The 16,039-nt window shown below is 37.9% G+C and overlaps 2 long non-coding RNA genes across 2 annotated transcripts; both read right to left on the reverse strand.

The window, feature by feature from the left end:
• Positions 1-718: 718 nt before the first annotated feature.
• On the reverse strand, positions 719-1,796 carry LOC138128717 (uncharacterized). Its single transcript, XR_011158874.1, has 2 exons — positions 1,327-1,796; positions 719-1,243 (listed from the first exon to the last, which is right to left on the reverse strand). It is a non-coding gene; the product is annotated as an uncharacterized lncRNA (long non-coding RNA).
• Positions 1,797-2,126: 330 nt separating this feature from the next.
• On the reverse strand, positions 2,127-3,919 carry LOC138128716 (uncharacterized). The gene is made up of 2 exons (XR_011158873.1): positions 2,850-3,919; positions 2,127-2,725 (listed from the first exon to the last, which is right to left on the reverse strand). It is a non-coding gene; the product is annotated as an uncharacterized lncRNA (long non-coding RNA).
• Positions 3,920-16,039: the final 12,120 nt, after the last annotated feature.

A 16,039-nucleotide genomic window follows, 5' to 3' on the forward strand; every position in this document is an offset into this window, starting at 1 on the left:
ACTCACAGGATTTATCGATAATGTCCTCTCTTTTAATTTCGAGGCGAAAAATTGTGGAGCGGAATGGCGCTACCTTCTAAAGATATAGTACCTTATTTATCCCTTCGGTTTGGCTCCCCCTGGTGTCGACACGTACGTGTTGTGGTGCGTCGATAGAGGTCGCCACAAATTATTTCGAACCAAGGCCATCTGAATCAAAAAGCTAAGCGCTTATTATGGCCGTCCCACTCGATGATTTCTCCGTAAGAAAAATTGTTCTTGACATTTAAAAAAATCGTACGTACAGTAGAGACTTCAAGTGACGATTATTTGAATTAAAAGACAACGGATGACAGAAACGTCTCTTTTTTCTGTAATTGGTTATGTCCTATTCTTGGTTATGTCCATGTTAAATATTTATAAATTAACTGCAAGTGTTAATTGCATGCAGTAACAAAATAATAAAAATAGTAAAAGTGTAAAATAAGAAACATATAATAGGTGAGGTGTTGTGTCAATAGCTTAAAAACCATAAAAAAAAAGAAACTTCAATTGCTTCAAAATATCAGACATAACCTCAAATTGTTTTAATTCGAATTTAGTATTTTTCTGAATACATTGTGTTGTTGGATAATGTGACTCGTCTCAGCATTAGAATAAGTGAGCACATCAAAAAGATTGTCATCTATGAAAAAAGTTCAACAGGATGAGATCCTAAATTTGTAATAAAAGCTTTAAAAATGTATCGACACGTTTATTTACCTTAAATGTACACTTTTCTATGAAAATAAAAAGATTTTTCAGTAGGTATTAAAATGGTGTTTGGAAATAGCGACCTACGGTTATAACGACCGAATTTCACCGGTCCCTTCCACATCGTTATAAACGATATATACTGTATATGGTTTGGATAATACCAAATCTAAAACCATTGGTGAAAGACCTCGCACAGCCAACAAAATGCTCTGCTATGTTATCCACGGGTTATCAACTAGATACACAATTGCTGCAGGGTACTTTTTCCATTCAACATTAACAACGGCACAATTTTCACAGATTATGGTTTCATTGTTCTTTAGCTTGTTACTGACAATCATGCATCAAATGTAGCTTAATTTAAAAAAATTTGCAGCGGAACGTTAAAAAATCATATTGACCTTTTTTTCCACTATTTCTAAGTTTTGATTAGGTAGGTGCGTTCGGATACTACCTCGGAGATGCAAGCACAAATTTAATAGACTTGAACAGTTGATTGGAGATCAATCTGAAATAAACGAACGAAAATAGGGTAGATAATTGTTCACTTTAGCTCCCGGTCGAATTTTCGCGTTTTTTCTGGCCAGATACCTTTAGGGTGTCCTCCTACATCGTTTCCCACCACTCAAACCTTGTGCAAATGCCCTTGTTTTTCTCTCTTGTTCCACATACTACATAAACATAACCAGATAGTAACCCTACTATTGTGACAGGCGCCAAAATCTCAACATCCTCGGTCGAAATACTCCTAGCAAATCGAGCTTCCTCTAATGACTCTGACGTCTAATATCCGAACGATTTAGGTTTACATCAATTTGCTCATTTTACAATAACCGAACGATTTTGACGTAAATTAGCATAAAAATTATATAAACGAACGCAGCTACTGTCAATACTGTCATTGTGACGAACAGTGACGAATTTCGTTTTCAAATCAGTTCCTAATGTTAATTTAGGGGGCGCCACTGTACGTACGCTCCAGGGCCTACTCGACGGGAACACTTTTTCAAACCAAGTGGGACGGCCATAATAAGCGCCTAGCGTTTTGATACAGTTGGCCATGTTTCGAACCAAGGCCATCTGAATCAAAAAGCTACGCTTATAAGGCCGTTTCAATGTACATAATAATTGTTTCTGCAGAGTGGCCATAAAACAAAAGAAGACAGAACCTTATTGCGCGCCCTCGGTGGCCTATCAACGAATCAAAGCTACAATATTGGCGGCAATTTAAAATTTTACCCTTCTATTTTACATGAAATGGTAAAAGCGTGTTTCATTTGTGGGGCAAAAGATGTTCGCTTATTTGAAATTCGCAACAATATGAAACAAAGACAAAAATGGTTCGAAGCTTTTGAAACATTTTGCGGTAAACAAATTTATGGAGACAATGATAAGCACAACCTTTTAATTTGTATTTGTAATATAAAAGACTACAAAAATTACGGATTACTCAGAAATTTGTGAGCAGCATTTTCAACAAGTCTCTATAATTACATTACAACCCCCAAAAGACGACGCTTATGTAAAGATGCTGTTCCTTGTCCTTCTATTTTTGTAAGTATCTATAATTAAAAAAGACTTGTGGTGTTTATTGCTACATGAAATATACATAGAAGCGAAGTCAACCACGACATATGAGAAAACAAAATGAGCTTCCTCTTTTCATTTTTCGATTAATTACTTATTACTTTTCAAAGTCCTAATCAGGAACCTCCAGGTATTAATTACTATCATCTTATTAGTGTTTTTGTTTTTTAGGCTTTTCCCACTGAAACTCCGGTTGAAATTCCTGTACCCCAAAATCCTGTAGAGTCTTTCATCAATCCAACTGTTGCAATGACATCCAAATCAATTCAAGTAAATAGTATTTCTGGGCAGTATATTCCACCAAATGGTTGAGATAATGGGCCCTCATTTGCTAGAAAATCCAATACTTTCATCTTGTCTGGTACATAAAAATCAGATCTGCGAGCTGATAATAACTGCAACGCTGAAACCAGTTTTAGATAATACATATTTGTCAAGAAAAAACAGATTTATTAAAGAAGAAATGTGCAATCCAGAACAAACTCCTTTGCAGAAAAATGTTAAAGTTATAAATTGTTCTAACCTACTTTGTGTTATGATTTCATGGTTTTTTGCAATTCTAATTTATTAGTATTTTGCTAGCCCAGAATGTGTCCAAAAAAAGCTCGGATCTTAGATATTTTATTGCATTCATGTTTTAATTGACGTTTTAAGCACTTAACCTCAAAGAAAAAGTGGAAAAAGTCTCAATCAATTGCGTTCGAAATCGGTAGATGGAGCGCAAAAAGGTTCTGCCCAAGGTTGGTAGAACTGACTAATTTGTATAATAGGTTGCCTCGTTGAAAATTGCGGGGCGGGGGGGAAAGTAACTCGTGACGTAAAATCAACCCAGAAATTTTGGGTGTTCGAATAGAACCTAAGGTTTATAAGCTCCGTGGAGTTTATTGGGTGGCTTTTTGGGATTTATTCTAGCGAAGGAACACCGAATGCATGATCGACAGACTCTGTAGTAAAAGTTTAGTACACTGTGACGTCACGAGTAACTTTTGCGGGGGGAAAAAATTCAGACTATTGCTTTAAATGGAAACGAGGCAACCTATTATACAAATTAGTCAGTTCTACCAACCTTGGTTCTGCCGCCCGAAATGTCACAGAAACAAAGTTTATATGGAAAAATCGAAAATTGAAACGGCCTTATAAGCGTAGCTTTTTGATTCAGATGGCCTTGATTTTTATAAAACGGCAGCGTCCCCTGACGGCTTGTGGTGGGTGCGTTTCCAAAAAAACCGATAAAATGCATAGGAGTTTGCGTTCTATAGGTTTACTGTGTTGTCTATGTCCATCATCGACTTGTCATTTGGTTTACTTTTTTTCGACATTTGGGATGGCCATAACATAGTTTATTTTTAAGTAACACGATATTGTTTCTTTTCGTCATAGATACAGATTCTGAAAAACAACTCATATCTCCCTTGGGATTTGTCAAATTTTTTCGCCCTCCACATTGTTGGCAACAAACTCATGAGAACGAAACTATAGCAACCACATATTCACGAAATCTTCCCTGCTAAATATTTTTAATAAAATTTTAACTTTTAAGTAGAGAGACTAAAAAATAAAATATTGTATGCACCACGGGAGATATTCATGTTTTTCCCCTCGGTTGACTTTATAATTCCTCTGGCCAAAGGCCCTCGGATTATAACCACGTCAACCTTAGGGAAAAATCATGTTCATATCTCCCTTAATGCATAAATATCTATTAATGAAGTTTGTCATGTACCAAGTATCAGGATCCATAGCATGGGCGGTAGAGAAAGCTAAGAAGGCTTTTTATTGCTGTTTCCTTTTTTGCTCGGCTCGAATTGTTACAAAACTTACAGAATTTTACTAACTTAACCTTGATCACTGTTGTATACTCATCGTCGTCTGCTATGGTCGTCTGTGGTCTTAACACTCTTAACTTTTACTAAAGACTTATTTTGATTCCAAGGAAATAAATGCGGCAATCAGTGATTTGACACTGACAGTGACTTTTACAGTTTCAGTTGGTCAGGAGCTCACTCATGCCAATATTCCACTAGATACAGTGCACAATCGAAACAAGACGGCACAAATTCATGGCCTACTTGGACTACAAACATTTATAATAACCCTGTATATTTGATATATCAAGTGTAAACAGTGCTAAGCTACTTATACACCCATTTGCACCGCTTATAGTTAAATCAGTAGTTAGTTAACTCTTAATTAACTTTAACCACTAGTTAAAATTGGAAAACATTGCACCGAACGTCAGACTGGTAATAGTTAACTAACCATGAGTTAACGAAAGTTGGTAAGACTGATGGTTAAAATACGGTAGGCGTTTCCAGTGTCACGTCGGCTTAGACCTGTAGCAAACTCTGCAACCGAGAGCGTTGCCTTAAAATTTGAAAAACTAGCAACTATGAAAGCAGAAGTGAAGAAGAAAAAGGACGCAGAAATATTTGAACTCAAGAAAAAAGCGTTGATGATAGACATAGAAATTAAAGAAGAGCAGTTGAATGAATTGCGAAATCTTAATTAACTTACTATTGGTTGTTATTTTTCAATTTAAAAAGTACAAAAACCTACCTCCAAACAAGTTCTTTTATTTAAGTAGATGTAAAAATTCAAACAGAAACAATTCAAAGAGTCTAAAAACAATTACATACATCTAAATTTTATATTTTATCGATGACAACGTCACATGTCGACGCGACGCGCCTACCTTTCGTGACATTTTTCGGGACGCTCGTATCAAGATCATTCAATTTTTGTTGGTTGGTTCAGTCCAACACTTTTGTGAAAACTGTGCCAGCCACACGGGGCGGCTGGAAGAACACATGTTAGCCCCATAATGTCAAGCTGAGGTGGCTTCACGCCTCTGGGTTGTCTAGCTGCGGCCCATCTTTGCGCATCTTTGACGGTGAAGCGAATTTGGTTGAGTGAGCGGAATTCGTGATCATCCCGGAGTTTTTAGGGCGAAACTGTGTCGAAGAGTTATCGTTTGGTCACCCCTTTCAACCGGAAAGGTAATTACCGAGTCATTCGCATTTTCGTTACTAACGCCATTCGTTAGGGGTGTTCTGCCCTGTTCTGTTATGTTATGTTAGGAAACGTTAGGTCACGTTACGCTACGTATTGGTCACGTCGCTCTATGGTCGTGGTATTGGCTCTGTAACATACCATTGAAGTCTGGTTATTGCTGCGTATCGTACCGTGCTAATCGGATCTTCCGTCTACGCATCCCGAATTTTAGAAGCGCTCGTTCATCACCGCACCTCCAATAAAGCGAGGACACCGTCGAGGATTCACCCCCATTCGTCGACAGATAAGTCGATCAATTTCATATCGTTTCTTCATTTCGCACGACGCGACACGAAATATGTAGGACACACTAATTTTCCGCTTCTTCAATTTTGATACTACAACATGGCATAATTATTTTTTAGAAAACAAAATTGATGTGAAAGTTGATTTTGATAGCATTTTATTATCAAAGTAATAAAGCAATCCGGACTTTTTTCTTACAATCTCATCCACAGGGCAATGCCGATTATGATTATACAAAATTTGGCATTTCAATCAGGATAATAACTGAATAAATTGACATTTAACATCTACGAGCAGAGTAGTACCAAATTTATGGTAGTATTTTAAAATGATGGAAATCATCAAACGGTGGTAAAGTTTGATTTACAAGGGTCTCCAATAGCTTACAAATCCAGGACCGCACCGCCGGTTATGATTTACAGTTGGTTGTTTGCGGTAAGTGACCATTGTCAGTCAGGAATATGACCCATCGAGGGTCATCGTCATAAATTACTCACATTTTGGTACCAAAAATTATTACGTCAATTAATTTGAAATCAATGCTTCCTTCATAATTTTTAATATCAGAAATGAGTTCTCTGTGGTATTTTCAATCCAGGGAGTCGATAAAAAAAAAAAATAATTCTAATTTTTTCATGTTTTAGCGTCCTGACGCCATTTGAAGCGTCTGTTTGAAAAAATAAAAAATCCATGTTGTAGTACTTTCAGTGTAGATCACTGACCGCAAAATTCAAATTTCTAGTGAGTAAAGCAATGGAGTTTTCACAAGAGTACCATACAATATTTTTTGTGCTGCCTTTTGTAATAAAACATATTTTTGAATCATTAACATAATAAATATTACTTAAACAAAATTATGTTGGTAATCAATTTAGCACTAAATATGTCAAATGTCAATCTGTCAGTGCTCGAATTTCAAATTCAAACGCAACTTTATAGCTTGCAAGGTCACCAACCGAAATTTTTATAAATAAACCCCCAAACCTAAAATTAACACATTTTAGCATTTTTTAAATATTTACGAAGCACCTTTTGTTTTATAACATTAGAGACATAATTGTCTTTCAGTACCTAATACTTGATTTGCCACAATTAGTTTATTTTTTCTTGCCTTAGATTTCTTGTTTGTCCATTGCAGCACTAGAGTTTTCTCATTTCCATTATGGCACGCTAATCGTCCACTTAAAATGTCAATTGCAACTACGGCAGCACAAAAAAATAATTATAAACTGTTCCTCCCGTTCCTCGTTTCCCCTCAGCAGCCGTCGAACTGAATAGTTACGAGCCACAAACACCAGAGGTCGTCACTTACACTTATTTTAACACTAATACCACAGTATACCTTCTAAGCAGTAGTCGCACTCCGCAAAATATTTGTATTCAGTTGTAACTCCGCGCTAGTTACTGCGCATAAGAGATCCAATATTCCCCGATTTAAATTCCTGTCTGCAACGTTTAATTTCATGTAAAAGGCCTGTTAAATTCATTGCGCAGTAACTTGCGCGAAAGCACAACGGTTTCAGAAAACATCAAAGTGCCGACGTCGAGTGAGACTACTGCTTAGAAGGTATACTGTGCTAATACAACGTGTTTCACCAAGGCGGTTTCACGTAAGAGTACAACGGCATACACACGTTACGATCTGTCGTACTACAGATCGTACGACACATCTGTCAGATTATCGTCCCAACAGTCGTCCGGCTGTTTTGCCTCCACACGTGCCGGTGAAATCGTTCAGATTTTAGTTTGCCATCCAGCATTTTACGAAGAACATGACACCTCCGAAGAAGATTGTTGTCTCACTTGTGGTCTTATTAATATTAGGCAATAAGGAAAAACAGGAAAACGTGAAGAAGAAAAAACGGTGCAAAATAGTGTATTAAAATACATATAAGTTGCAGAAGGCATCTATTCGAGCACGAATTTGAAATTGAGTGCTTGAAGGATCTTTCAAGGACGTCTTTCAAGGACGAGTTTCTCCTTACAGCATTTTCAATTGACGATCAATTTTTTGATATAAATCTTAAGTGATTCAACGTTTTAAAAAGGCTTGTAAAAATTACGTTTTTACGACTTGGGTTATTGCATTAATGGGATTTTACTCTTCACCGTCTAAAATATCTGCATTTTAAATTTCACAAAAATCCGTTGGAAAATAACCGAGATATTAGGCTCGAAAATCTTGGCTGGGACACTCTGTATAAATCCCAATTTATTTATTTTTTTAATAAATTGAGCTTATGAGTGGACCAGTTTAAAGGCCCAGGAGTTCACAAATTCTGACAGTATCAAAAAAAAAAGTTATTTAAACTTACGGGCGCCAAAAATTTTTTGTATGCAACTCGTTAGTAAAGTATCTTTTTTTTTACTCAGCGGATTTGCGCAGTCGTTTCGCTCGAATGGCAATTTCCTTCTCGTAAAAAAAGTATTACTTTACTCACTTGTTACATAAATAACTATTTGAGTACTTCTGGTTGAATTTCGCGTAATTTGTTTTTAACAGTAATTCCTAGCTCGCGGGTCTTTTGTGTTTGTTTGCATAATCTTTGGATTTGACTTATCACAAAGACAGCTGCTCGCGATGGATTTCGATAAATTCTTCTAAAAACCTCTTACAATCCATTACAGAGGAGTTTTACCGATTAATTCACTGACTTTTTTGTATTATCGTCTTGAATATCGTACGACACGTTTGAAGCCCGCCTACACACGTTCCAACTTGTCAGTCGTCCAACCTGTAGTACGACAGATTTTATTGCAAGCCAAACTACCATCCAATCCGTAGTACGACAGATCGTATCGTGTGTAGGCCGTTTACGAGCCTACGAGGTTGCAAATCCAACCCAATATGTATTCGATTTTCATACCGGGACATTTTTTTAACTCTGAACATAACCCATACTTATTCCCTATGTTCAGTTTTAAAAAACACAGGTCAATGCATATATGTAATGTAATCACGTAACCAAGGCAACGAAAATAAGTACTTGACAGTTTAATAAAACGGTCAAGTTGTTTGAAGAAGGAATACACATAATGCAGTTATTCTATGCCAATCAGAGCATGAGAAATGTGCGTGACATTTCCAATTCAACACATGATAGACCAATTCCATCAATCGGAACAATTTTTAACATTATTTCAAAATCTCTGGTGTTCGGTATAGTAGGTTGCATGGTAACTCAGAATGCATTGATCTGTGTTTTTTAAAATTGAACATAGGGAATAAGTATGGACTATGTTCAGAGTTAAAAAAATGTCCCGGTAGATGAAATAAATCATGTTTTGTGAAAAGTAATTTGGACATCCCTGAATTTTTTAAAATTTTCTTTTTTTCACACATTTGTGGAAAAGCTCTCCAGCGGTTGTGTTAGTTAGGCGTGTCCAAAACCACAGTTTATAAATTTCAGTGAATCTAGTTCCCATTGTGAAATGTAGGTATTTTGTGTTGCGTTTAGACTTCGTCAAGCTCGTACTCTTACGTGAAACACGCAAGGAGTATAGAATAATAGGGAGGGGACATACGCAAGCTTATGGGCGCGGTAAATTGAAGCGGTGAGGGACAAGGAAACGGGTGCAATTTTATGCAACCCGTGAGGTACGCCCCAGTTAACACTACTTGAGATGTTGGGAATTAACAATAAAACTGCAGGAAAATAATACACTATATATTTTTTTTGCATCACAAATGTATTCAGAGCATGAGAAACTAGAAAACCACACTAAATATCACAATGCAAGTGATTTGATTTACTTTCTTGGGGCGTACTAATAGCAGACATGCGCATTAAGGCGGCTTCACTCGGCCGGCCGTATGTCCCCTCCCTATTATTCTATACTCCTTGGAAACACGCTGTATTATTTCACGAGTGATAATGAGCCCGGCGGAATTGAAAATGCAACCCACAATACAGTCCGAAGTTAACATGGCTATTTTAAATATCGTATTGTTTTAAAATGAAATGATGAATCCATGATTGCTTTGCTTCCAATAATTTTATTTGTCACAACTGACATTCACGAACAAGTTAAAATACGACGATTAAAATAATGTATTTGAACGATGAGAAAACAGACATGATCCTGATTTATCGGGAATGTAATTAAAATGGCGCGTTTATGCAGACAGTAAACATTTCCCCAAAAACTCTTCGTTTTTTTAAAAGTTCATTTAAATGACGTAAAAATTTACGAAACTGCACAGATAACTATGTTTTATGTTTTTTAAATCAAAAAACAAATATAGTTCTCCCAGAGCTGCAGCGGTTTTATGGCAGGGCAATAGTAATTATTACGCCTGTTGAAATGCCGATAAGCGACATAAACAGACCCTTGTCAATCATCATTTTCGTTCTATACCTGTCAGTTTACAGGGTAGTACTTGGACGAATTTACGATTAGGGGTTGTACTTGCGGTTTAAACCTATTGTGGGTGTTGTTAACGTTTATACAATGGTACCCTGCCATAAAACCGCTGCAACTCTGGGAGAACTATATCCCCGTTAACTTTGGAGATGTATTGTGGGTTCCATTTTGACATTTACGATTCTGGTACAACATAATTTTAAATGTTTTAATATTCAACTGTCACCGGCATGACCTCTAGTCAAAATACAAGGTAATTTCGCAAGTGATAATGAGCCCGATAGAATTGAAACTGGAAACTGCAACCCACAATACATTTGCAAAGCGAAGCTGGATACACACGTGGACAATATCCAGATTTGCTTTGCACATGTTATATTATTTATGAATATAATAAATAAAAACTAGACACTTTTTTTATTTCTTAAGTACCTACACCAGCTAAACATTACAATATAGCAACATTATATTGTTAACAAAATTGACATTTAAACTTACTCATATCTAAAGGCCGGATTTATATGCATTTGCATATTTTTTTGCTAAACAGCTTCGGATTACTTTAAAGTTATCTTGGCGTTTCAGATGATTCTAAATAAAATAACATCATTCTTATTATGCATATTATTGCATATTTAGCAATAAATGCATATTTAATTGCATATAACCCAGGAAAACGCACATCTGGTCTAGCCGCTTCAAGGAAATGCCGCCTTTGATATGGAAGTTGCAAAAATGTGCCGACACTGCCGATATAGACTGGTCAGGTTTATATAGTTTGGTGAGAGGAGCACCTGCCACCGTGGTGCCGACAAAATTCTGCAATAAAATAATATCGGGTGTTTTTTTAAATTTCACCTTGTAGTAGGCGCTGAAGAGTCGATTGTGAACGCACTACTCGTGTAAAACGTAAGATTTAAACAGCTGATCCATGATCCGTAACCAAAATAGTGCGTTCACAATCGATACTTCAACGCCTACTATGATTTGAAATTTAAAAGGACACCCGATATAATTTATGCATTAAAGAGTTTGCGGTAGCGCATTTTTTGTTATAAAAATTGTCGTTATGTTTTATAACGTCAAACTCATACAGAATTTATACCGTATACCGAATTTCCTTACACTATTTCTGAAAATAAGGGAACCAATCCGAAAATATTCCATTATGAAAAAGTGACAGTACCTACTTATACCCAATTTCATATTAATGTCAAATATTTTCATAGTTTCGTTAGAATAATCAGTTATAATACCACGAGTAGTCAAAGATTGTCGAATATTTTTGTGGTGGTATCACGAATGGTCATTCGCTTTATGAACACCATGAGTGCGTAGCACGAATGGTGTTCAAAAGCGTAATGACCATAAGTGATACCATCGGAAAAATATTCTACTATCTTTGACTACGAGTTGTATTCAACAGACTATTCAATGAACCAAATCAATGATTAAAATAAAAATTTTCAAAGCTAGTTCGCAAATCTGCGTTACACATGATTTCATTGTTCAGTTAACTTCGTAAGAAAGTAATAATTTCATTGAATAAAAATAATAATCAAGGTTTGTTTAAAATATTCACCTCGACCACTAGTGGAATAGTCAGTTATATTTTCACGAGTGGAATATTCGCTGGAATTTTCTGTTGCTAGGCTACGAAAGTACATGTCTGCTCTTTTATTGGTTCATATTTGAAAAATAACAGGTGAATTGAATAGTCAAAAATATTGTGCAAGATGCAGAATTGTTCAAAAACAATAACAGGAGTCTTAGAAAACATACCAAGTATTACTGAACAAAGAAGACGCTGTACGATCTGTGTCAGATAAGCGAATTTTGTTGTAAAATAGGTAGATGTTCTAAGTTTGATACTTTGTAGGCAGATCCAGCATTTGTTATTTCATGCACAATGTACTGGAAATGGTATTTAAGCTAATGTTATTGAAGTCACCGTAGAATCTGATGTGCCAGTGTCTCACATTGAGCAACAAAATTTTGAACGCAAAGACACATCTATAGTCAGTGAATAGAGTCTTTTTCTTTCCTCAACAGCCCTTTGTACCACAATATATAAAATAAAATAATTTCCGTCATCTTGTTCGATTTGACATTCTAATTCTGTCATTCTAAGAATCTGTCATCAACTGTTATCTTATACGTTAGTAATTTTTTTTTTGTTAAACGCACATCTGTTTCCTGCAATTTACGTTATATTTTGTTATACGGTAAAATTCTCGTATAACGTAACAGAAAATGCGCTACCGCAAACTCCCTATTGGCATGGGGTCGAAATAATAATATAATATGACAGTTTCTCTCATAATCACAGCGTCTTTCGTATGTTCAACAGCTTACTGGTTACTGGAGATAATTATACAGGGCAAGTCACATAAGGCTTATTTCTGAATTTATTTTGTACGCAACCAAAAATACTAATGACGCTGACCACTTGATACCGTTTATAATGAGATTTAATTTAGTAATCAACGTAGGTATGTAATTTGGCTAAAAATGTCAAAATGACAGTTAATGAATTTAATTTTTGATTTCATTAATCAGAACAGGATAACGTCATTTTGACATTTTTAGCCAAATTACATACCTACGTTGATTACTAAATTAAATCTCATTATTGGATGGCGGCTACCTTATCCGGATCGGTCCGGATGCCGGCTGCCGTGACGACGTGGCCCAGGTAGGTTAGGCTGCTCCGTCCAAATTGGCACTTGTCGGGATTCAGTCGGAGGTTGGCGGCTCGTAGGCGGCGAAACACTACTTGAAGTACCTCCAGGTGCTGCTCGAAGGTCTCACCGAGTACGACGATGTCATCTAGATAGGCAAAGCAGTACGGATCCAACTCTGGCCCCATGACCCGATCCATTAGGCGCTGGAAAGTGGCTGGCGCCGAATGTAATCCGAACGGCATGACTCGGAATTGGTACAGCCCCCGGGACGGAACCATAAAGGCGGTGGTGGGTTTGCTGGCCGGAGTCAGGGGGACTTGCCAGTAGCCACTCTTGACGTCGATGGTGGAGATGTACCGAGCTCGTCGTAACTTGTCGAGGATCACGTTGATGAACGGCAGTGGGTAGGCATCTTTACGGGTCACCTCATTCACCTTCCGGAAGTCGATGCAGAAGCGGTGCTTGCCATCCTTCTTCTTGGCCAGGACAATCGGCGAGCTGCAGGGGCTGTCCGACGGCTCGATTACACCCTCAGCAAGCATCTTATCCACCTCCTCATCAATGATACCCTGCATAAATGGGTTCCGTGGTCGACACCGCTGCTTCACAGGTTCCGGATGCAGAAGACGGATCTCGTGTTGGGCCAGTGGTGTCAGTCCTCGGACGGTATCAAACAGGGGAAGTTTTTCTGCGAGGAACTGCCGAAGGCGCTGCTCCTCATCTGTGGAAAGAGTTAGTGGCGGACTGTCACTGACCTGTAAAGCTGGCTCAACGGGAGCAGAAAATCTTGACGGGTCCGGTGCACTCGTGGCGGAAGTATCCCGCCTGTCCACACCGCCAACACAGGGGGGTGGAAGACTGCTGTCCTAGGGTTGGTGCAGTGGCGGAAGTCTTCGGTGCGGTGGCTCGTTCTGGTGGGGTTGGTCGGGTGGTTGGCCGGCTGGTCGGCACCGCTGCGGGGGCGGTCTGCTTGTCTGTCTTTCCGGTGGGCCGCCACACGGCCGGGGTAGCTTCGCGGAGCGTACGGTGTCCGGGGGTAGGCTGTCAGGGCACGGGAAGGGGGGTAGCAAACAAACAATATGTACCAAAAAGGGGGTTTTGGTACCTGGTGGCGCCGGAACTCTTCGGGGACGGTGTCCGTGACCTGGGGGAGTGTTCCGGGCGGGGGTTGAAGAAGAGCGTGGCTCGTACTTACGGTTATTCCGGTCGGACGTGGACGCCGCTGATTCTCCCTGTTCGGGGCGGAGGGGGTGTGGAGAGGAAAGTGGGATGGCCGGGGTTCCCTTATAATAGGAAGGAACGGGCCGGGACAAAGGGGAAAAGCGGGATGGCCGGGGTTCCCTCACAATGGAAAGGAACGGGCCGGGACAAGGGGAGAGAAGCGGGATGCAAGCGAGGTCGGAAGCGGAGTCGGAGGTTGCATCGGGAGCGCGGCTGGAATCGGAATGAGCTCTGGACAGTGCTGCCGCGGCCGATTTTCGTCGTGTACTGAAATTCTCACTAAAAATGTACTGAATCCCTAGAAAATGTACTGAGGGCGGGAAATTCAAATAAATGCAATTTTTTTGTTGAACGTATATTGTAGAACATTTTTTATTATAATACAGTAAAATAACTATAAACATAAATAACTACCTATAGATATACATATCTGTGATGTATTAATAAGGACTTACACTACTTATTTCTTAAAATTAATTAGATCTTTAGTTGGCTGCCAGGTATAACAAGTATCTTTTTTTAATAATTGTTTGCAAAACAATACATTTTCCACAGTTTCAATATTTAATGAATTTCTGTATCGTGTCTTTATCATTGCCAACTGTGAAAAAATTCGTTCGGCCGCAGCACTACTACCGTGCGGAAACGATATGACGGCTTCAAAAAACTTAATAAGATTGGTGAATAATAATACCCCCCTGGGATCTTTTTGTTTCCGCAAAACAGTGATTAATGCTTCTATGCTAGTAAATACTTCATCAGTCCTGATATCACAAAGAAGTCTCCACTCTAAATTTAAGTCTTCAAGTAAATCAGAACTGACGATGTTAGGAAATTTTGAAGCCAATTGCGATATAGCAGGTTTGTCATCGTTAAAAATTTTATTCATGTCTAATACCTGTGCAATTTCATTTAATGTTTCATTTCCAAAATCAATCCTATTTTGAATTTCTGTACACAATTCTAACTTCATGCAAAGCGTGTTGCGTTATATTATCTACATTTTCAGAGAGCGTATTTGCAAATCCTGCCCCTAAATATATGTCCTCTAATTGCCTAAAATTACGTGGATTTAACATTTTTAAAAATTTCCGGTTTTGGTAATGCCCGAATAAACTGAGGAAAATGTTCAAATATTACGAAAGGTAAGTTATGTTCTGTAGCAAACATAATTAGTTGTAATTCCGCGACTTTAATATTTTCGGCAGTTCTATGTGCAGGTACATTTTCTAAAGCAGTATCAATTTTTAAAGCCCCGCGAATTTTAGATGCAGTCCTTTTGTGAATATCAGAATCTTCATGACGCTTCAAATGTTTCTTACCACCTGCAAGAGATTTTGCACAGGTACTTCAGTAGGCCTTCCCCGACTCTATTATTAACCATTTGAATTCCTGCAAATAAAATAAAAATCAACCATATAAGTACCATAGTTTTCATGAATAAGCAGAACATACCGATTCCCAATTTTTTCGATATTTAACATCGTAAAGTTTTCGTTTTTTCTTTGTAGTGACGAGTTCCTCAGCTTTTTTTTTTGCTCCTAGGTTTGTTCGTCGCCTTCAGATTCAGAACTTGAAGCTATTGGCGAGGCTATTGGAGATTCAACATTTTCTTCATCACTTTCTTTTTGCTTTCTTTTTGAGGAACTTATACCTGAAGGCCCAGGTTGAGGTTCTTCTGGGTCCGTTTGCTTCACAATTTTCGACCGTATAACAAATCTATAAATCCGTTATTTAATAGCAAACTTATTTTTAAGTAAGATCATAATTTGTGTATCAAGGCCAAAAAAGTGCATCTTTTTAGTCCGAATCTGGGTTTTCTAGTCGGGGCGAAGCCGAGACTCAAAAACAGCCGAGGACAAAAGACACTTTTTGGCCGAGGTCCACACGTTTTTCGTGTTCATTTTAGGCAAAATTTTGGAAAAAACAAATTAATTGTAAATTTTTAGATTATCTTTGACATATATCAAGTTAGGTAGGTACCTAAACCGAAAATTTTATACCTATATTTAGTTATGTATCTCGGGTAATGAAGACAAAAAGTATTTTCTTACTTGTCCATTATTGTTCACCTATAATAATAATTGTTCGAATGACACAACAGCTCAAAACACTTTAAACTGGATAACACTGCTAATGAGAATGATGCA

This window comes from Tenebrio molitor, chromosome 4 (genome assembly GCF_963966145.1).
Source record: "Tenebrio molitor chromosome 4, icTenMoli1.1, whole genome shotgun sequence".
In the NCBI taxonomy this organism is placed as follows: domain Eukaryota; kingdom Metazoa; phylum Arthropoda; class Insecta; order Coleoptera; family Tenebrionidae; genus Tenebrio; species Tenebrio molitor.